This window comes from Aquarana catesbeiana, linkage group LG04 (genome assembly GCF_042186555.1).
Source record: "Aquarana catesbeiana isolate 2022-GZ linkage group LG04, ASM4218655v1, whole genome shotgun sequence".
Lineage (NCBI taxonomy): Eukaryota > Metazoa > Chordata > Amphibia > Anura > Ranidae > Aquarana > Aquarana catesbeiana.
The window spans coordinates 469,785,472-469,809,884 of record NC_133327.1 but is presented as its reverse complement, the minus strand read 5'-3'; positions in this window follow the sequence as shown (position 1 = coordinate 469,809,884).

The window sequence follows — 24,413 nt, the reverse complement described above, 5'->3', positions numbered from 1 at the left end:
GTCCAATACTGCTATTTATTTGAAATTTGAGATCGGCTGTTCCATATATTTATATTCTTTATTGCATCAGATAATGTTCTTCTGACCCTTTTCCCCCTGTATATATGCAATATGGATTATTCATTATTTAATGTTATATCTCTTTTTTTATTATCCGTGCAGGGTGACATATCTTCTTTCCATCTCTTCCCTCAGCCCTCCTCTGGCTGCAGTCGACCGAAGGAATTGCCCGGGACAGAAAGCCGCCCAGTTTTTTCCTCTGGGCGGTGCTTTTGGAGGCTGATGGACGTTTTCCATCACTGCCCACAGCCTCCATCTTGCCACCCTGGTGGACATGCGCAGTCTGCCGAGTTGGGTTGGGCTGGGTGTGCGTGACGCCGCTCCGACCTGCCGGCGCTCGCGCATGCACGGTGGGGGCCGCGCCGCGCACATCTAGCCCAGGGGGCAGCTTTGTAGGTTTCCCTGGAAACCATGCCGGTTATCAGCTGTGCGCACTTCATGCGCCAGCTGACCGGCATTAATTACTCATTAATCACCCTTAAATACTTTGACCATACCACTCCCAAACCAGGCATCATTTCACTGGACTTGGGTCGTGTGGATGGTCTGTTTTTACTCTGCTCCCATAAAGGTACTGTTTGTCCATTTATTCACTACTGACTTCTATATTAAGCATTGGCTTATAAGGAAACTAAGCAATGTTCTATCAAGTCTCACTGATAAACCAATAGAGCTCTACTCCCAATATACGCCTTTATGTAGTTATTTATGCTCTTATAATTCCATATACTTTCTTACTTTTTCTTTTATTCATCTATACATGTAGATTCAAATCCCCACTTGCTATAAAAATGCAACATTTCATTTTTGCCCATTCAGTTATCTATTTTACCTTATTATTCTTTTTATCTGTACTAATTTAATAGTCTATTATTTAATAATATTGAGACTAACTCATAGTCCCTATATGTCAATATTTGTACATCCGGGTACCCTCTCCAATTAGTTTTAAGTTTACGCTATAATTATATCTTTATTTCTTAAAATTATTATTAGAATATATATATATATAACTAATAGACATCCTCATATACCTATGCAATATAGATAATTATATCTTCCCCATATGTCTTTTTTAATTTTATTCATTCCTATTCTTCTACCACATACTAACTATCCCATATCAAGTAGATCCATATATTCAGTCCACTTTCTTTTTACCCCCAGGGATCCCCTTTTGCCTCAGTATATTCCTTCGGCCGTACCACTGCTGTGGAGTACAGGAGGGATCCCCCTCTTAAAGATACAGACTCATCCTCCTTTTTGCATATATCATTCTGATGCTCCTTTGTTTATCCCAAGACAGCCTTTCCACTATCTCAGTTATTTGGTGCTACTCTAATTGCAAGCCTTTATGTGAATCAACGAAACATTGTTAAACCTCTCTACCAACCAAACGTATGTAAGTGCCAATAATATTAATGTTTCAGATTTACAACCCTCTATGATCTCATAAATCCTACAATCTTCTAATTGATTGTACATCTTTAATTTCATCTTAGTTGAACCCCTCCTAATTCTCTACACCCCTGAAGAAGGACTATATATGCAGACTGAAACGCGTTGGGTGTGAGGAGGTTTTGTTACATACATCTTTCTTTATGGCATGTTTTATGCCCTGTATAGATTAATCAATGTCTCGTTACAAATGTTTTTAATGAATTTCTACAAATAAAATGTATGTACTTTTTTATATATTTTTGTATATCTTGTTATATACTCTTTACTATACAACATCAATTGAGTGCCTTTAAAGTCCATTTAGGAGAACTTCTTTTATTTTTGAGTCTTTTGAACATGTCATTTTTTCCACAAGTTTTTAAAAAACATGGAAAGAAAATGAAAACATATTTGTTTTACACAAAGTTGAGTTTAATATATGGCATTTCTAACACATAGCATGTACATAGCAACAATTTACACCCCAAAATACATTTTGCTACTCTTCCTGAGTATGGTGATACCACATGTGTGAGACTTTTACACAGCCTGGCCACATAGAGAGGCTCAACATCCAAGTAGCACCTCCAGGCGTTCTAGGGACATAAATTGTACATCTAATTTTCTGACTACCTATCACATTTTTGAAGGCCCTGGAACACTAAATAATGGAAACGCCTACAAAATTACCCCATTTTGGAAAGAAAACACCCCAACGTATATCCTATGAGGCATTATAATTCTTTTGAACATGTCATTTATTCCACAAGTTTTTGTAAAAAGGTGGAAAGAAAATCAAAATGTATTTTTTTTTTACACAAAGTTGTCAATTCATAAGATATTTCTAACACATAGCATGTACATAGCAAAAATGACACCCCAAAATCTATTCTGCTACTATTTCTGAGTAAGGCGATACCACATGTGTGAGACTTTTTCACAGCCTAGCCACATAGAAACATCCAAGGAGCACCATTATGTGTTCTAGGGACATAAATTTCACACATAAATTCCTGGCAACCTATCACATTGTTGAAGGCCCTTCATATTTCTAACACATAGCATGTATATACCAGTTACACACCAAAATACATTCTGCTGAGCAAAGGGTAAACAAAAGATTACCTGTGGTTTTAATAGTGCAGTCCAGGCAGAAAGTGGGCAGGAACATGGACAGCAACAGCGAAAGGATCGTACAGGTAGCAGGCAGGAATACTATCCATGGTCATTACAGGCAGAGATATTGTCAGCCCAGCCAAAGCATTGGTCCAGGTAGCAGGCATGGATGTGGTCAGCAGCAGCGAAGGGATCATCCATACAGCAGGCAGGAATACTGCCCATAGTTAGTACAGGCAGAAGGCAGAGATATGGTCAGTACAGTCAAAGTACTGGTCCAGGCAAAAGGCACATGGGTCAGTGCAGGCAGAGATATTGTCAGCACAACCAAAGTATGGGTCCAGGCAGCAGGCAGGACCATCAAGCTTAGGGCCTTGGTCAGGAAAGAATGGAGACAGGGGTAGAGGCTTCACCCACCCAAATCGCTTTAATTCCCCCGGGACTTCAGACCCTGTTCTGGGAATTATAAAACCCAGAGAAAGCCAAAAACAGTTTTTCTCAACTCAGAATACTATTCTGAAGCCCCTCACATATGTGAAACCCCTGTGTTATTTTGAATCCCACTACTAAAGTAGCAGGGTGAAAGATCAGTCCAAGTTGCAGGCAAAAAACATGGTTGAGTAATAGGCCGAGGTCAGTGTAGGTAAAAGGCAGAAATAGACGGTAGGCAGAGGCATAGTCAATACAGTCCAGGGTCAGTTCACGTGAAAGGCAGAAACATGGCGGATAAACAATGCAGACGGCAGGCAGAGGCATAGTCGATATGGTTGGTTGAGGCAGCAGGGAAATAATCAGCACAGGAATTGAAAACGGGGAAACGGCAGTCTGCTAGATATATGGGCTAATAGTTAAGGGAAGTGTGATAACGTATGAAGCATTCTCCAATGCATAGGCCAGGTTGGGAGGAACATTGGGGACAATGAAAATTGGTGTCTTTCTTAACTCCTCTTTTTTCTGCACAAACAACCTTTTTTTGGTGCCTTCTTCCAGTTTCTGATGGTGAATATTGTCAGAGAAATGGCGCTCATGCAGTCTGCTGACACAATCGGAACAAATGCTTTCTGGGGGGGATCCTTGCTGATAGATCAGGGCAGTGACAATATCTTTGATAATCTTGAGGAAGGTGTTGGGTATTTCCGTTGATTTTTGATAGGTGTCGTATGCGTTTTAAATGGCCAAATGGAAAAAGTAATTTGTGAATTTTTATACTAGAAGAGGGGCTTTCGTGTTGATAAATAGGGCTACAGCATTTGATTGTTTAAATCAACCCCCCATGAACTTATTGTACTTGTGGATACAGCAAGACTTTTGAATGGGACAGCGTCTTCTGTTAAGTTCCACGAGGTGTCATCGTGGATGGTGGACATGATGTACACATCTTTACTATCCATCCACTTTATGGCCAACACTTCCTCGTTCCTCAGGCTTGCTGATTTGTAGTCGTGTGATGACTAGACATTGTGGGAAGCCCTTCCTGTTTTTTCTTGTTGTACCACAGGCCAAAGTTTTCTCAAGGTATAGGTGGCGGAAAAGGTGCGAACTGGTATAGTAATTGTCAATGTAAATGTGATACCCCTTTTGGAACAGTGCCAACAACCAAACAATTTTTCCACTTATTCCCATGTATGTTGGGCACTCAGGGGGCTGGAGCTGGGAGTCCTTGCCTTCATACACACAGAAGGCATGTACATATCCAGTGGTACTTTCACCGATCTTGTTGAGCTTCAATCCACACCTGGCCCTCTTATTGGGAATGTACTGCTTGAATCCCACCCGGCCTATAAAATGGATCAGAGATTCATCCACAGAGATGTACTGGTCAGGGATATAAAGTTCGGCAAACCTCTTAGAAAAAAATCAATTAGGGGGCAAATTTTATACAATTTATCAAAGCTGGGATGATCTCAGGGAAGGCGCTGTGAGTTATTGCTGAAATGCAGCAAGCAAATGATCATGTCATAGCGGGACCTGGACATGGCAGCTGAAAAAATTGGCATGTGGTGGATGGGGTTGGTAGACCAATAAGCATTCAATTTTTTTTTGTTAACCCCATGTTGACCGTAAGGCCCCAAAAAAATCTAAACTCCTCCACTGTTAGGCGTCTCCATTTGAAAGGATGGGCATAGCATGAGTTGGGGTTGTTATCTATATATTGTTGGGCAAAATGATTTGTGTGGTCCACAATGCTTTGCAGTAACTCGTAAAGGAAAAATAAATGTAAAAAATCTATCTCAGAAAATTTTTGGGTGTTGGCCTACATACCTGGCTGTGCTGTAAGAGGGGAGATTGTAGCTGACCCTGTACTAGAAGGCAGCCACAATGGGTTTGCTAAGGCATCTGGAAGATGGGTTTTGGCCCTACTTCTTTGGGTCTGGCATGAAATTTCATTGCTTGTACTGGGCCTTTCCTCCTAGCGCCGTTGGCATTTGCCGATTGGCCATTGGGGTGTATGGCGCTGCTGGTGGCTGCCTGGTCTTCAGACCATCTTCTTTTAGGACAGACTGCTTCCACTTCCGATTCGGTCGCTGCTTGCACACAGACCTCCAACGTGACCGGCTGTGATTGGACACAGCTGGTCACGTGATAAAGAGCCATTTTCATTGGCTCTTTACCCTGATCGGGGATGGGCTGTGTACCAAGAGACATCCCTGATTGCAACGCTGTGCCATCCCCCGAGGGCGCCCAGGAGCAGCTAGAATGGGCGGACACCATATGATGCCCACCCGGAGGAAGAGGGCGTTCCTGCTGGCGTCATTTTACTATACGCCGGTAGGGAACTGGTTAATTTGAAAAAGTCTTAGTTTTTTTCTCATAAATTAACAAACATGTTATACTTACCAGCTCTGTGCAGTTAGTTTTGCAGTCCAGAGCAGTCCAAATCCTCCTCTTCTTGGGTCCATGGCTGGAGCTGCTGTCGAGTAGGAGCAGGTGCCCCTATAGCAACTTGCTATGGGGTCACCTGAGTGATCTGCAGCTTTGTGTATCTATTCAGACAGGGAGCTGCAGTTCGGCCCTGCTCCCTCTTTCTGCTGATTGGCTAATTGCGTTTTATTGACAGCAACGGGTGACGCTGCTGTGTCTCAACCAATAAGGAGGGAGAGTCCCTGAGCTCGAGGTACTCGTGGACATCGCTGGATAGAGATGGGGCTCAGGTAAGTATTAGGGGGTCTGAGGGGGGCTGCTGCACACAGAAGGCTTTTTATCTTAATGCATAGAATGCATTAAGATTAAAAATACCTTCTGCCTTTACAATAACTTTAAGGTCATGGAGTGGCCAGCCCAATCAACAGACCTTAATCCAATAGAAAACTTGGGGACATCAAAAATGCTGTTTCTGAGGTAAAAACAAGAAATGCAGAGGAATTGTGGAGTGTAGTGCAATCGTCCTGGGCTGGAACACCTGTTTACAAGTGCCAAAAGTTGGTTGACGCCATGCAAAACAGATGTGAAGCAGTTCTCAGAAACAGTGGTTATACAACTAAGTATTAGTTCAGTGATTCACAGAAAAACAAAATCTTCAAGCATTTTTCAGTTTATACAGAAAATGTTCAAGTTTGTAAAGAAAAATGCAGACACTACTATTTTTTTATATTCCTTTTTCTTCTCTTTCAGAGAAACCCGTAGCAAAAGACGCAGGAATAGGCGCAGGGCTGGCATGACAGGGTAGCAGGGCTAGCTTGCCAATTAAGGGTTAACTGGGTGTTTTGAGTTGGTCAGTAGAGGGGGTGGCCAGAATAATATGCAACATAGCTAGGGAGGGGCCAGTGTCCGATGGTCAGCTGGAGGACACCGGACGAAGAAACAGCTTCTCTGCTCATGCCTGCTTCTACACACCTGCCTGTGAGTAATATGGCTGAAATGGATGGATTTCTGGCCCAACTACAAACAGCTGCTGCTTCCAAGGCACTGCTTGGCTGCATCAGCAGATTGCCTCTTAGGCTAGAGGGGAGTCTGCAGCAGCCAGAGAGTCTGGGGGCTGACGTACTCGGAGGTCTCAGCCTCCGGAGCGCTCCCCCCCTCCATCCCCCCATCTCAGCTCCAACATGGGAGCCCCCTCGCAAGGGACCCTCCAGCGTCACCGGCTCGGCCATCCACTCAGACGGCCAGTGCCAGCGCAGGGAGGAATCCCAGATGGAGGCGGAGCTCATCAGGTGGGGACCTCAATGCGGCTCACCCCCTGGTCCTGCCTGCACAGCGGGGGAGACAGGAACAAAGGTCGTCTCTCCTAGTGATGTTCTGGCCAGGGAGGTGACCCAGCGAGGGAGAGACCACGTATCGGGTGCCTGCCAGTCGTTTAGAGCAGCCATCTTCCAACAGACGGGTGGGTCCTCAGGTCGGGGGCGAAGCCGGGCGCATTCCTCCCCTCGGACGACCAAAAAAACTACTGGCAAGAAGGCCCGGAGATCGAGGGGTGCAGCGAGAGCTGGAGCACGGCACGCCCCGGGTGCTGGGACAGGCACTTGCCGATCCGGGGTTGGTGCCTCTGCGACTGTCATCCCTGCGGTGGCAGGGCAGCTTGATGCGGCATTCGAACGATCAGAGGGTGAGCTGTCCAGCTCAGACAATGATGGAGTGCCCGAATGAACGGCGAAGGTGGATTCGGGACGGGCGGCTGCGGGACCCTCTCCTGTGCAGCCTGGTAAGTCCAGTACTAACCCCCTTTCTTCTTTGCAGGTAGTGTTGGGTAGTCTATTGGGCATGGGGCTGGGGGTACAGGGGGTCTGGGAGTATCCCCCCACCCACGGTTTTGTTGCCTGCACCCGCACCCCACTCAGCGGACCGGGCATCTGCTGCGTTGGGCTTGGGAGGTGAGTTATAACAACTATTGACGGGTTTGCGCATGTTAGTGCAACAGTTTGATGTAAATGCTGTTTCTTCTTCCCCAGTCTCTGGGTGGGTTCCTGACCTGACAGGGGCAGGGGGGCCTTATCCACCCCGGTTTCGGGGTCTGTAGTAGATGTTGTGGGTACAGTAGGGGGGGCAGAGTCGGGGGCTCATGCGGGGGGTACAGCCCCCAGCAAAGATGATACATCTAAGGAGTCCAATAGGGTTACGGACACCGCTCGATTGGCTGATGCAGCCAAGTGTGAGGTATATGTATATTTTGAGGGTCCTTTGGGGGCGCATCTCAAACCAGAGGTGCGGGAGAAAATATGGTGAGGTGAGTATGTGGAAATTTTTTCCTTGTTGCCGCTGGAGAAGTTCAACTTGGACGGGGTGAAACCGGACGAGTCGAAAAAGGAGGAGGAAGAAAAGCTTGTTATCACCTTAGTCCTCGCTCATTTGTGAACTGTCTAATTCTAGCGAGCGTGATTGGTGAAAAGCAGCCCGAGAGTTGCTCGGTGCTCTTTTGTTGCCTGAATGCCATTGGGTGGCTCAGAGGGTGTACAGGAGGCAGGTGTGGCTCCGGTATGACGAGCAATTTCAACAGCGTAAAGCCGTGTGCTGGGACCACAAGGACATCAGCTTATGGATGAAGCTTATGTCTTTGGTGTGGGCCTCTACACCATTTTTTCCCAGCAGGGCCAGAGGTTCGGATGCCCTGGGAGAGCCAGCCCCCAAAAGAAAAGGGGTATGTTGGCAGTACAATGAAGGGGTGTGCAGGTTTGGAAACAGTTGCCGTTTCAAACATGATTGCTCCGGCTGCGGGGGCAGCCACATTCTGTCCCGATGTTTTAAACAGGGAAAAGCCATTCCGGAGACACTTCGGGAAAAAGGGACGACTCTGGTGAGGGCAGAAAGGATACTTCCTTTTCTAAATAGGTACCCGGATCGGGCGGCTGTCCGACTCCTCAAATTGGGTTTTACGGGGGGTTTTAGGATTACGTGCTCACTCTCATGCATACCTCCAGTGTCTAAAAATCTGCGTTCGGGCCTGCAACATCCGGATGTGGTTTCTGAGAAACTATCTAAGGAAGTGGCTTTGGGGCGCATGAGTGGCCTTTTCCCATTTCCCCTGTTGCCGGATTTAGTGGTTTCACCATAGGGGGTGGTCCCCAAAAAAGAGCCCCACAAATTTTGATTGATTCATCACCTGTCCTTCCATAAAGGGGGGACGTTTAATGACGCGATTGACCCGGGTGCTTGTTCTGTAATGTATACATCCTTTGATGCCGCAGTGTTCTGGGTCCGGCATTAAGGACAGGGTGCGCTTATGGCAAAGATTGATGTGGAAGCGGCCTTTCAGCTGTTGCCAATCCACCCGCAGAATTTCTACCTCCTGGGGTGTCAGTGGCAGGATCCCTTTTATGTGGACCGATGTCTGCCTATGGGCTGTTCGATCTCATGCTCCCTGTTTGAGACCTTCAGTTCATTCGGGGTATGGGTGGTGCGGGATCTGTCGGGTATCAATTCCATCATCCATTATCTGGACGATTTTCTATGCATGGGCCCTCCTTCCTCTAGGTTATGTGGTATCTTGCTGGCCACTCTACAGCATATTTCGGAACGCTTTGGTATACCACTGGCGCCTGACAAGACTGTCAGCCTAGTGGTCGAGCTTAGCTTTCTGGGTATAGTTATATATTCACAGGCGATGGAATGTCGGTTGCCGGGTGACAAGTTGCTTGCCCTCCAGGCTGAGATCTGGTGGTGGGTAAGCGCAAGATTCAACTGCGACAGCTACAGTCCCTTTTAGGAAAGTTGAATTTTGTGTGTAGGATCATGCCCATGGGGAGAGTGTTTTGCCGCCGATTATCGGCTGCAAAAGCGGGTGTCTCATCCCCGACATATTTCATTACACTGACTAGGGATCACAGGGAGGACTTGTGCATGTGGCATGTTTTCCTAGATTCCTTTAATGGCCGGTCACTATGGATGGATGGGCCAGTGAGTAATTTTTATCTGGAATTTTACACTGATGCGGCTTGGTCGTCAGAATACGGGGCCTTTTTCGGGGGACGATGGAGTGCAGAGTGCTGGTCAGAGGATTGGGGATTCTCAAAAACCTGGTTCTGCTGGAACTATTTACGGTGATTGTAGCAGTGGAGATCTGGGGTGAGTTTTTTCAAGACCGGAAGATCCGTCTGCATTGTGATAATATGGGGGTGGTTCAGGTCATTAATTAAGTGGCGGCTTCCTCCGCTCCGGTGGTACGCCTGTTGTGGCACCTGGTGTTACTCTGTCTGCAATTAAATGTTTTTATGTATGCAGTGCATATTCCAGGAACGGTTATCACAGTAGCTGATGCTTTGTCTCAGTTTCAGTGTGACAGGTTCCTGGAGTTGGCACCGGGAGCGAAGCAACACGGGTATCCATGTCCTCAGGAGTTGTGGCAAATTGCATTGGAGTCGCCGGAGGATTGGCCAAATTACGGATGAAGGGTTAGTTACGGTCTTGCTGTATTTTGTCGGCTTGAGTTATGCAAAAGGAGTGTCTATTTCAGTAATGGACCGCAAGATAGCAGGTTTAGCTTTTTGGTTTAAACGGGGGTTATGATTTTACGAAAGCCTTTATGGTTAGGCAGGCCTTGAAGGGGTATAGAAGAGGTAACAAGAAAAAGGACAGTCGGCGCCTGGTCACTTTCTTTATGTTACAGCAGTTGATTATTCAGGTAAGTTTGATATGTGATTCTAGCTACGAAGCATATTTGTTTAAGGTGGCATTCACACAGGCATTCGCAGAGGCATTCTTTGGGGCTTTTAGGGTGGGCGAATTAGTTAGCCCCTCTAGAGTGGCTCAAGGGGGACTTTTGGTAGGTGATTTGCACTATGGAAGTGCTTCAGTGGCGCTGTTTCTTCGCCAGTCCAAGACGGACCGCTTGGGGAGGGGTAAGTATGTTTATGCTTACGAGGTGCCTGGGTCTGCCGTTTCCCCGGTAGTTGCAGTTCGGGAGTATTTGGCCATCCGCCCAGCGGTTGGGGGATCCTTTTTAGTGCACCAGGATGGGTTGTCTATATCCGTGTTCCAGTGTGGCTCTGTGTTTCGCAGATGTTTGGGGAAGGCGGTTTATGACCCCTGGGCTTATTCTTCAAATTCCATTCGTATTGGGGCTGCCACTGAAGCCGCCCGGTGGGGATTGGAGACTTCAGTGATAAAGCGTATTGGGCGTTGGGAATCCGACTGGTTCAAGCTTTCTATATGCCCTCATTTGGTGCAGGCCTCGTAGGTTTACATTTGCCGTGTTATGTGTTGGTCGGTACATGTTGGTTATGTTATTTCTATGTTCCGCATTTTTCTTTTCAGGTGATGCGGCCGGTCTTGTATGGATCATGGGACATTGTTATGTGTTTTGAGGGGCTAGGAGGGCGGATGTTCGGCCCAACGGCCGCCAGTTAGGAGTCCCTAGGGAGGTAGCCATGGTCTGTTGGATTGGGGTCCTGGGTATGTTATGGAGCAGGGTTTTTCCAGAAATACATAAATATGCTCGCCTGGATCATGACCCGCATGTCTTGGTGTTGAACGTCGGGGGCAACGATTTAGGAATTAGGTCTATGGAGCATTTGATTAGGGACATAAAATTTGATGTAATTCGCACAGATTTTCCCCATACCCTCGTCGTGTGGTCGGACATGGTAGGCCGCACAGCTTGGCGATGGGCTAGGTCGGTGGACAAGGTTAACAAAGCCTGCATAAAAGTTAATAAGGAGGTGGGCAGGTTCATTGCTCACAACAGTGGATTCGTGGTTAGGCACCGGAAGTTGGATGTTGAGACCAGTCAGTACTTAAGAGGAGACAGCGTAGACCGCAATGCAGTGGGTATTGATTTTTGGTGCTTGGGTTTGCAGGACGGCATCCAAAGAGCCTTGCGTTTTTTGGGGCATCCACAGGTGTAAGGTTTCACACCTGCGGGCTGTGGTGGCTGAGATCTTTGGAGGCCTTCTAAAATTAAGACCAGTATGGCATAGTGGGAAACCATCTTGGTATGGGATCCTCGGGAAGATGCCAGTTAACTGAGGTTTAACTGGGCATTTGGATATGGGTATCAGCGTTGGAAGTTGAAGAGTTGGTATGCGGTGTGCTGCGACTGGGGACCTGGTGTGTCACGCTGATACAATATAAATTTGGGGTCTTTTCAGTGCCTTCAAAGATCTACAACATGGTTAGGATTGATCTGAAAAAGTATGGTTTGTAAATAATATGTTTATGGTTTATTGTTAATAAAATGGCCGGTACAGCCAAGTTTACTCCAAAAGGTCGTCGTCTGGTTATTTAAATGGTAAACATAATAGTCTTACCATCGTCATGTGAAGTAATAACAAATTTGATACAGCTGTTATAAGGATTTTGAGCTTTACTCACTTTTTTAAACACACTGCTATTATTTTTAACACAACTGTATGTCTGTATGTTACTGTTGAGCCTAGTTTACGCGGCATACCTAAGCGTGCACCCGTGTGACGGGCCATATTTACCCGCACAAGCATTGGATGCACAGGTGTTCTATGCATTCCTATGCAAGCAGTCCCATTAATGTCAATTGAAACACAGTGGCTGCATGGACAGAGCCACTGCTTCCAATTTAACATCCATGTGGGTGCGGGCCCCAAAACATAGACAGTGTGGATTCGGGGACTCATACCCACAGGGAGGTTAGATTGGGATCAGTGTCCTGACATGAGTGGGACTGCCTGCATGTGGGAGCACGGAACACCTTATCCTCATGCCCCTGCGGGCAAACATGGCCCTTGCAGTGGTGTACACTTCAGTGTCAATGTATTAAAAGCTGTGGACAGAGGGGATAGGAAGAGATGATAAACTGCATAGGGAGACAGTAGAGTATTAGAGGCCAAAACGGGCAGCTGCCCTGGACCTAGTTATTTTGTGGGGCCCAAAGCAGCTGCCCCTTGAGCCCCTTGTCATGGAGAGACCCAGTCAGCCTGTCAGACGGGGACCAGGCAGCGCGGAGCTAAGTCTGCCAATCCAGTGCAGATATTGGCGTCTTCAGGGTGCGGGCAGGATGATATGCCTGCAGCCCACATATCATCTCCACACGGTGAGCAGCGGCCCCCGGAGACTGCATGAGAAAGCAAGCAGTGCTAGGGTGGCTAGGACCAAGACTATGGGAGGGAGAAGACCACCACTGCTTCTCTGACCCCCGAAGAGGTGAGCAGCAGCCGGCTCAGCATCCCTCTCTGCTCCCAGGTCCGACATCAACAGGAGGACAGGCTGGCCCAGAAAACAAGGATGGGCGGGAGGGTAGTTACATCACACACACCTACCCACAGACAGGGGCTGAGACAGGGGGGCACAGGAGGGACTGCAGACAGGGGCAGGGCTAGGGGGTCTCTCACCCCCTCTCCCACCCCCTCTTTCTCTCTCACCCCTCTTTCTCTCTCACGCCCTCTCTCACACCCCCCCTCTCTCCCACCCCATTCTCTCACCCCCCTCTCCCTCACTCCCATCTCTCTCACCCACCTTTCTCTCACCCCCTCTCCCTTACCCCCTCTCTCTCTCACCTTCTCTCATTACTTTCAACCCCCCTCTCTTTCTCACCCCCCCTCTCTCTCATCCCTCTCTCTTTCTCTCACCCCCTCTCTCTCCCATCCTCCCTCCTACTCCCCTCACCTTCTCTCTCTCATCCCCTCTCTCTCACCCCCCCTCCACCTCCTCCTCTCTCCCACCCCCTCTCTCTTTCACTGCCCCTCTCTCTCTCTCACCCTCCTCTCTCTCTCCTACCCCTTTCTATCTTTTTTAACCACCTCTCACTCTCCCCCGCTCTCTCAACCCCCCTCTCTCACCTCCTCTCTCTCTCTTATCCCCTCTCTCTCTTTCACCCCCTCTCTCTCACTCTCCCCTCTCTCTCACACCCCTCTATCTCTCTTCCCCTCTCTCACATGCAGGAAGGGGGGTCCAAGTGGACACTGACTGACAAGTGACAGCACGTGTGTGTTACTGATCCCATCCCACCCAAGCACTGCCACCGATCCCATCCCCTCATCACTGCCACTCATAGCAAGCACCCCCCCTTGACCTGCCACTGATCGCATCAACCCTTCAGCACTACCCCTGATCACACCCTTCCCCCTCCTCCCCAGCAGTGCCAATGACCACCCCCCCCAGCCCAAGCAACCGATGGGTGAGCAGTAATGATGTGCAATAACTTCTAACAACCAATCAACAAGCAGAAATCATGTGTTGCTCATATGAAAGGTAAAGTCTACAGGCTTGGAAAGATCAATTTGTAAATGGATAAAAAAACTGGCTAAAAGACAGAATTCAGAGAGTAGTGATGAATGATTCTTACGCTGAATGTTCTAAAGTTATCAGCGGTGTACCCCAAGGTTCAGTGTTGGGACCCCTACCTTTTAATATCTATATAAATGATATAGGGTCTGGGATTAAAAGTAATATTTCTGTCTTTGCAGATGACACTAAGCTATGCAGTGGAATAACGTCCTTACAGGATGTCTCTAATTTTCAAGCCGACCTCAATGCACTGTCTAATTGGGCAACAAAGTGGCAAATGAGGTTTAATGTTGATAAATGTAAAGTTATGCACTTTGGGGCTAAGAATATGCATGCATCATACATACTAGGGGGAGTACAACTGGGGGAATCCGTGGAGGAGAAGGATCTGGGGGTTTTGGTAGATCATAAGCTCAATAATAGAATGCAATGCCAAGCTGCAGTTTCCAAAGCGAGAAAAGTCCTTTCTTGTGTTAAGAGAGGTATGGTCTCCGGAGAGAGAGATATAATTTTGTCCCTGTTCAAATCATTAGTAAGACCTCATCTGGAATATGCAGTTCAGTTTTGGGCACCAGTTCTCTAAAAAGGATATGGGGGAACTGGAGAAAGTGCAGAGAAGGGCAACCAAACTGATAAGAGGGATGAAGGAGCTCAGTTATGAGGAAAGATTAGAGAAGAGAAGAGGAGAATAAGGGGGGATATGATCAATATGTTCAAATATATAAGGGGTCTATATAGTGAACTTGGTGTTGAGTTATTCTCTTTACGGTAACCCAGAGGAGCACTCTTTACGTCTAGAGGGCACTCTTTACATCTAGAGGAAAAGAGATTTCATCTCCAAATACGGAAAGGTTTCTTCACAGTAAGAGCTGTGAAAATGTGATGTAGATTCCCGCCAGAGGTGGTTCTGGCCAGCTCAGTAGATTGCTTTAAGAAAGGCCTGGATACTTTCCTAAATGTACATAATATAACTGGGTACTAACATTTATAGGTAAAGTTGATCCAGGGAAAATCCGATTGCCTCTTGGGGGATCAGGAAGGAATTTTTTCCCCTGCTGTAGCAAATTGGAGCATGCTCTACTGGGGTTTTTTGCCTTCCTCTGGATCAATTGTGGGTATAAAATTGGGTATTTTGGATTGTACAATATTTTTTATTTAATTTATTTATTGTTTTTAAGGTTGAACTGGATGGTCTTGTGTCTTTTTTCAACCTGACTAACTATGTAACTATTACATCACGAGCGGAGCCACCACACCCCCGACCTGCGGCAAATGCCTGCTGGGTATGTGGCGCCCCCCGCTTTGCCAGATAAATTGGAATGCCGCACATGCTTCAATGAGGCCACAAGGGAAAAGGAATCGGATGCCAGAGAGGTGACCGAACTGATTTGAGAATCTGTGCGGGAATCCATAATGGAGACAACAACACCTATACCAGACAGACCAGCCCCTAGCACATCATCTGCTGCTCCCCCTCGCACAGTAGAGCCAGAATCCCCTTCTGAGAATGAGGACCCAGAAGTGCCAGCTGGTTTTGACTTCTCTCTGGTAGAACCCTTTGCAAAGTCAGTCAAGGAGGCCATAGGTTGGGAAGAATCCGAGGAAGCACCTCAGAAAATCCGAAAATATTTTCCAAATTTAAAAAAGGATCCAGAGACCTTCCCTTTCATTGAAGAACTAGAAGACCTCATTAAAGACAAATGGGAAAGATCCGACAAGAGGTCCAGCCTTAATAATAGGTATCACGTACCTGATCGGAGGCTGAAGTGCTGGGAGGGCTTCCCTTGCGACTAAGTGCAGAGCGCCCCCTGGAGGTGGTACAGGGGGAGCTATACTCAAAGCAGCAGGGGTTGCTGGCTGCGGAAAGCTGAGATGAAGCAGAGAAGTCCACTGGTGGGCAGCTGACGAGCAGGGTAGACTGCTAGGCAGGGGTACCTCGGAAGTACCAGATGAGATCGTACAGCAGGAAGTACCAGAAGCAGTGTCAGGAGCCAGGCCGGGGTTCATTCACTGGACAACAAACAGTAGCAAAGTCCATAAAACAAGCCAGGGGTCATACACGGTGCAGCAGATTAAACAGTAGCAAAGTCCATAAAACAAGCCAGGGGTCATACACGGTGCAGCAGATCAGAGCGGAGTAACAGGAACGAGCCAAGGGTCAAGCCAGGGTAAGTACAGATCAGATAGGTCAAAACAAGCCGGGTCGTTAGCAGATAATCCAAGAAAACAGGAACAGGAACTCAGGAATACACAGGAAGCTGAAGATCATGCAGCAGTTGGTGACTGCTGCAACATGCTTTAAATAGTATGCTTGGATCCTGGAGTCTCTCACGTGGTGCGTGTGCTTTGGTGCGCACGTGTTCGCATTAGCGCTGGAGAATTTGTGTTCAGTGATACAGGATTCTGCTGGCCATAGATGTTAGTTCTCCTGCGGGTTAGTCCCTGACAGTGCCCCCCCCCCCCAAGGGGCAGCCTCCGGATGCCCAGGCGGGCTTGCTTCTCCAGATATCTTCTGAAGAATTCACGTAGCAGTCTAGGGGCATGAACATTACTTGCGGATTCCCAATAGCTCTCCTCTGATGGGTAACCCTTCCACTTCACTAAATATTGAATTTGTCTACCTCTCTTTCGACAATCCAGGATGATTTCCACCTCGAACTCTGTTTCTTCACCCACTGTGATTGGAGGTGGAGGAGGATCTTCTCTTCCAGAGAAGGGGCCAGTACTGATCGGCTTGAGCAGCGAGACGTGGAAGACTGGGTGAATCTTGTAAGAGCTTGGCAGAGACAATTCAAAAGCCACAGGATTAATCTCTCTCTTAATCGCAAAGGAGCCGATTAATCTTGGGCCCAGCTTCCGGGAGGGGCAAGACAATTTGAGATTCAATGTGGAGAGCCAAACTTTGTCCCCTACTTTCAGAACTGGATTACCTTTCTTCTTCCTGTCATAATGCTTTTTATAGTCCTCCTGTGCTTTTTGTCATGTTTTCTTGAAGAACCTGTACATTTTCTTGAATGAAAGTTAATCTGTCCTGTACAGCAGGTACCGCTGCTTCTGGAGTGACATAAGGCAAAAGGATGGGTGGAATCCATAGTTCGCCCAGAATGGAGACTGATTGGTGGAGGCGTGTACCGAATTATTATAGGCAAATTCGACACATGGCAGCAAGGCTACCCAGTTATCTTGAGAGAAGGTAGAAAAACAGCAGAGGTACTGCTCTAGCGTCTGATTCGTCCTCTCTGTCAGATTTCAACGTTCAAAGCTTTACAGAGAGCCCTCCAGAACCTTGAAGTAAATTGTACTCCTCTGTCGGATACAATACTGTCTGGCAAGCCGTGCAATCTTACGATCTCTTTAATAAAGACATGTGCTGTATCAATGTCAGAAGGTGTGCCTAGTAGAGGCAGGAAGTGGGCCATCTTTGATAAACGATCGACCACCACCAGGATGGTGGTAAAGCCTTCAGATGGGGGCAGCTCCACAATAAAATCCATGGACAACATTTTCCGGGGGTGGTCCGGGATAGGTAGTGGTGTTAGCAAACCCCAGCTTCCCTTAATTCTGGCACAGGTTGTGCATATGAAATACTTACAATCTTGCCTCAGGTTAGGCCACTAGTAGGATCGCTGAATCATCTCAGTAGTCTTATGAATCCCGAAATGGCCGGCAAGTTGGTGTTCGTGAAAGGTCTTGAGGACCTGAAGCCTGACTCCCATGGGAACGAAGATCTTGTCCCCGTGCCACAGGAGTCCTTCCTGCCTTCTGAATGCAGATCCTTCCGATTCATTGCATTGAGCAGAGGTTTGTTCAAGGGTTGATCTTAGATCAGGTTGAACTAAAAGGAAATTCTAAGGAGACAAGATGGTACTAGGGGCCACAGTCTCTGGAGTTTCTGGAAACATGCGTGAGAGGGCATCCGCTTTCCCATTCTTGGACCCCGGACGGTAAGGTGAAAGTTAAACCTCGAAAAGAACAAGGCCCATCTGGCCTGCCGTGGTCTTAGTCTTTTGGCAGATCTGAGATATTCGAGGTTTTTATGGTCGGTGAATATCATGATGGGATGAGCTGCGCCTTCCAGTAGGTATCGCCATTCTTCGAGAGCAGCTTTTATTGCCAGTAATTCCCGATCCTCCACATCATAATTCCTTTCCGGTTGGCTTAGTTTTCGGGACAAAAAGGCTACAGGATATAGTAAAGCTTTAGCGCCTTGGCGTTGTGACAGGATAGCCCCTATGGCGACTTCCAATGCATCGACCTCCAGAATAGCGGATACTTTATGAGGGTCCATAGCTATCCATAGCTATCCCAGATGTAGAAATAATTAAGCCCAGGAACTGTATGGATGCCTGTTCAAATTGACACTTTTCTGCTTTTGCATAGAGCTTGTGTTCTCTCAATGTAGATAGTACCCTCCGGACGTGGGTTCTATGTAACTCCAGAGTGTCAGAGAAGATGAGGATGTCATCCAAATATACGATCAGGAAATGATCCAGGAATTCTCTAAAGATGTTATTTACAAAATGTTGAAAGGTCGCTGGGGCATTACATAGTTCAAAAGGCATAACACGGTATTCAAAATGCCCAAAACGAGTTCTGAAAGCGGTCTTCCACTCATCCCCCTTTCTGATGCGCACAAGGTTGTAGGCGCCTCGTAAGTCCAACTTAGTAAAGACTTGGGCAGAACGGAATCTCTGAAAAAGCTCGGGAACCAGGGGGAGAGGATAACGATTTTTCGACGCAGCATCAAAGACAAACTGGTGACCCATATGTCCCAACAAGATCCCCCATACTTGAGGAAGTGGGAGAGAGATCTTAACACTACGTTTACAGAAGATCAAAAAACCTGAATCCTCTTTTTCGCACTTAAATCTTCCTTATGTAGCAAATACCAAGAAGTCACCTTCAAAATATTGACGTGATGGTACAGGACCCCCTCTGTGCTGGCGTCCATATTTCCAGGACACAGCCCCCTGTGCTGGAGAGGTGGCACACAGAACGGCACATTACGTCATATTTTCTAGGAGTGCCCGGTCTTGACTACTTTCTGGAGACAGGTCTTGGGAATCATTTACAAACTTACTGATGTGGCTCTTCAGGACAATCCAGCAGCAGTACTCTTGAATCTGACTCCGATGTCCAGTAAGCGTTACCGCAAATCTTTATTGAAACACCTCTTGAATGTGGCCAGGGCATGTGTCCCCAGCATGTGGAAGCAGCAGTCCCCTCCGACAGTGATACAATGGTTTAGTAAGGTTTGTGATATTCAGCGAATAGAACGCCTTACAGCTGCTCTCAGAGAAAAGGAGGAGGAACATAGCACTCGATGGACACAATGAGATCTGTTTCGTTTTTCAGACGAGTATAAGTCCTATATGTAGGCATCCTGTCCCTGGATGATTAGGGGCCTCGGGTCGCCAGCCTCGCCAGAACCCCATACCCACCCCCCCTTCCTTCTTACTTCCCCACACTTGTTTCTATCCCTTTCTTCCTTCAATGACACCACAATGTCATTCACCTTTTTTCCCCATTATTAAGAAAAAGCTCCCAAGACACCAAAGGGTCCTGCCTACAGATGCAACCTTTCTGAAAGATACAGAGAAGCTAAGACCTATAGATCAGGAAAAGAATTTAAGCAAAGCTGGAGGAATACTCAGTTATCTTTCCTGAGAATGCAAAAAACCAAGACCACCCCATCTGGCGAACAGCAGAAATCCTTTTGAAGATACGCCCACCCATCCTCCAAAGGCAGGTGCCAGACTCAAGAAATTCACACAAATATGGACAAAACACATCAAAGACCCCTGTACCCTCTCCACAATCAAGTTCGGTCACAGGTGGAAGTTCCTAAACAGAATTAAATTTACAAGTTATGCACTGCGCTTGGGTGACCCCAAAAATAAAATTAATAATAACCAACTCTGTGCTTACTAGTGCGATAATATTAAATACAAATAATAAGAATGTTGAATAAATAAACAAGGTGTGAAAAAACAAGTGCTTGTTACACCATAAATTAGTGCTTATTTGTGCTTTTTACACCATACATAGTGTCTTAATCAACATAAAAAGTGTGCTTAGTGCTCAATACACAGTAACCTGCTTTTCTTAAATGAAAAAAAAAAAAAAAAAAAAAAAGTTCTCTTTGGCACTCTCAATAGTGTGTGCAAATAATGTCCAGCAGTGATAATAAAACAATGCGTACAGGTGGTGTTCAGCCGTGACAACAATCCAACATCATGCCGAAGATATCCTGAGTGCTGCAAAACATGCTCCTGTGCTCCTTCGTGACCCCCTTAAGCTAATGTGCTCACCTCAGAGCGTGTGACTCAGCTTCTACCCTGAGTCCAAAATTGCTTTGGAGCCACCCCTGGGCTCAGTCTCAGTGTCTGCTCCACTCCTCCAGCTGGAAACAATGTGGCTACATACATAGAATGAAAAGGAAACTATATAGTGTAATATAGTCAAAATACTTTTATTAAAAGAAAACGCTCCCCACACCGGGGTACTCACATGGCACTGGTGCGTCAGTGTACCATACTATAACGGCTTTCTATGCAAAATCAGTGGAAGTTTGGTGCGGTATGCTGTGCTGAGACAGCACTGGTGTAAAGTCTGTGTCACTCTCTCTGTCCTGGCCCCTCCCCTACGCGTCTTCGACACAGGGATCACGTGTCATCATCAGGGGGATATGATTAGACGGATGCTCTACAGGATTATATAAGGCGATCGCGGCCATTTTGCCATAGATTGCAGACACTCTAATGCTAGGCTACAACTTCTGTTATGACTAATGAGCCTATCCCACCACATTAACCCTAACTGCTGCTGAAAATAGTAAGTGGGGAAAATGTGCCTAGTGTTATTTTACGACCTGTCAATAACAGCCGAATGAGACTCATTTGTAAGTGTAATTCCAGGACAGAGCTCTGGTACCCCGCACAGCGCATACCACAGCATACCTCCAAAATTACAGATAAATGCATATCTACATATAAAATATAGTAAATAACAGTAATCTAGGATTAAAATCAAAACTCAAATTATTGTACCGCAAATTCCCTGTCCATGCGATTTTAAAATGCATCTCATCAGAGTGATCTGAATATGTGTGTGGGGTAAACAGATATCCCCATTATGAGTCAATATTTTTATACAATAAAATTATTATACCACGAATCCCCTGTCCATGCGATTTTAAAATGCGTCTCATCAGAGTGATCTGAATAAACATGTGGGGTAAATAAATATCCCCATTATGAGTCAATATTTTAATACAGTATGATGTACAATGAATAAAATATGAAAATATTATTAAATAAAAAATATATAAAATTAGGAAATAAAAAGATAACCATAGAAGACCATTAAAAGGCTATCGCTCAATCCTCATGTCCGTACCAACCATCGCTCAAATCCTATATATTAATATAATCCTTAACCCTAGAAATACGTGATTGATATGCATCAAGGAAGTGTGGAAGTTCCTAAACAGAATTCCCAGGAACCACTTTTACCCAACCAGACTCCCATCTTCTCCAGTCAAGAGGAAAATCCTACTAAAATATATAAGAGAATTAAAACAAAAGGAAGCTACCCTGGAGGTTCCGTTATGTCAAAGGGGCAGAGGATTCTACTCCCCTCTATTTCTTGTAAAAAAGAAAACAGGGGATTTGCGACCAGTACTGGACTTAAAGAGACTTAACAAGAACATCAAGTTAGAGTCCTTCAACATGAAAAGCCTCCATTCCATACTGTTAGCAGTGAATCTAAAAGATTGGATGCTGTCCATAGATTTGTGGGACGCCTATCTACACATTCCAATACATCCTGCATTTCAAAAATGTCTCAGTTTTTCAATCAACCACTATCACTTCCAGTTCCATTGCCTACCATTCAGGATCTTGTTGGCTCCCAGGACCTTTACCAAAGTTCTTCTACCCATCATTTTATATCTAAGGGAAAAGGGACTAAGAATACACCATTATCTGGATGACATACTGCTTCTAGCAGAAATTCGCCAGATCTTGATTCAGTGCTGGGAGATCTTACTGACAACCCTGCAAGATTTCGGGTGGCTAGTCAACTGGCAGAAGAGCAAACTGCAGCCTACACAGATGGTTTTCCTAGGGGCGGAATTGGACACCATTCTTAACAGAGTACAGCTTCCTCAGGAGAAAATTATGCCTCTAATTCAGAAACTACAGAGACTAATCTCAGCAACACGTCTACCAGCCAGAGTCGGTTATGAGCATCCTGTGGTCCATGTCTACAACTCAGCCCATGACTCAGTGGTCCCAATGGCACACGAAAGTGTTGCAAAATTCCTTTCTGAAGCAGTGGAATGGAGCATCAATGCTTCAGACAATCTACATCCACAGATACGTGACACAATCAATGTGGTGGTGGACACGTTTCAGCAACCTCAAGAGGTACAAACCTATAGTCCCTCCACAGCTGTAAGTTGTTACTTCGGATGCCAGTCAGGAGGGATGGGGAGCCCATTACCAAAACCAAGCAGCCCAAGGTCAGTGGCAGTTTCAAGCTCATGGTATAGTATTGAATATACTGGAGCTCAGAGCAGCCTTTCAGGCACTGTGCTCTGTACCTGACTGGGAAGAGCGTTCTGGTTCAAAGGAACAACAGAGTTGCAGTGGCATATATTCAGAGGTAAGGAGGTACCAGGAGTCGCATATTAATGGAAGAGGTTTGCCCCATCTTGGACTGGGTACAAGTACATCTGGTAGACCTGAGGGCAGTATATGTCCTGGCAGCACAAAACATGCTGGCCGACTATCTAAGCAGGGAACTTCTCTCGAACGAGTGGTCGTTGAGCCAGCAGGCCTTTTCTCTCCTTACAGAGACTTGGGGAATACCAGAGATCGACTTGGCGGCTACCCACGTGAACGCCAAATGTCGGAGATTTCTGTCGAGAGCAACTCCCATCGGCCGAGGGAATAGATTGCCTGATCCACCTGTGGAATTTCAAGCTGGGATACATTTTTGCACCAATTCCCTTAATCTCAAGATTCCTAACCAGGCTCCGGAGATCATTGGTCACGGTGATAGCAGTAAGCCCATTTTGGCCGAGGAGGCCTTGGTTCACAACTCTACTGCAACTCAACCTGCATCAACCACTGCCTCTCCCGGTAACATCAGACCTCCTATCCCAGGGCCAATTCCCGCATCCAGCCCCGGAGAGGTTATACTTGACAGCATGGTAATTGAGAGGACTCAGTTGCTAGAGCAAGGATGCTCACAGGAAGTAATTTCAACACTTCTACAGGCCAGAAAGAACACCACTAACAAAACATACATGCAAGTTTGGAGTAGGTTTTGTTCACTGGCCAGACAAAGGAACTGGAACCCAATATCACCAGAACACCCGCAAGTTCTAGAGTTCCTTAAATTGGGTATTAATAAAGGACTAAGTTCAAGTACCCTTAAAGTTCATGTGTCCGCTCTTTCAGCTGAAACAGGCATTAGATGGGCATTACATCCTCTTATAATCCAGTTCATGAAGGCATGCCTGAAAATCAGACCTCCAAGAAAAACAACATTCCCGGCATATGTTCTCTCAATAGTGCTTGATGCACTGGCAAATCCTTTTTTCCCGGCTGAGTCAACCTCTCTATGGAACCTGACTTTGAAGTTAACCTTCCTTATCGCCATTACATCTGCGAGAACAGTTTCTGAACTAAAAGCATTATTGATAACGGAACCATATCTAATCCTCTATCCTGATAGAGTGGTACTGAGACCCTCGGACCATTTCATCCCCAAAGTATCATTCTCATTTCATTACAATCAGGATACCATCCTTCCATCTTTCACTAACAACCAAGGGGAACCCCATGCATTGGATGTAAAAACAGTCATTACCAACTATCTGGAAGCTACAGCTTCCTTCAGGAAGTCGGATACTCTCCTCATAATATCCCAAGGGCCTAGGAAGGGTCATCCAGCAACTTCTCAAACGATTGCATCCTGGTTGGTTAACTCTATCAAGAAGGCATACTCCATCCATCAACTGGCAATTCCTGAGGGCATCAGGGCTCACTCAACCAGGGCAGTGGCGACTTCGTGGGCAGCATACTGCAGAGTTTCACCAGAAACAATCTGTAAAGCAGTGACCTGGTCATCTAGACATACATTCATCTCCCACTACAAAATAGACTCTGCTCAGCTAACAACAGCAGACTTTGGCAGAGCCAATTTCACAGCTCTTTGAGAAATAAAACACTATTTTTTTTTTGCACCCAACTGACTGGCGAGTAGGGATGAGCTTCGAGTTCGAGTCGAAGGGGGGAGGGCCGGGATCTGGGGGTCTTCTTGTTAAAGGGGGCTTCCAGATTCCGATAAGCCCCCCGCCCGCAGACCCCCACAACCACCGGCCAGGGTTGTGGGGATGAGGCCCTTGTCCTCATCAACATGGGGACAAGGTGTTTTGGGAGGCTACCCCAAAGCACCCTCCCAATGTTGAGGGCATGTGGCCTGGTATGGTTCAGGAGGGGGGCCGCTCTCTCGTCCCCCCCTCTTTTCCTGTGGCCTGCCAGGTTGCGTGCTCAGATAAGGGTCTGGTATGGATCTTTAGGGGGACCCCACGCCGTTTTTTTTTTAAATTTTGGCGCGGGGTTCCCCTTAAAATCCATACCAGACCTGAAGGGCCTGGT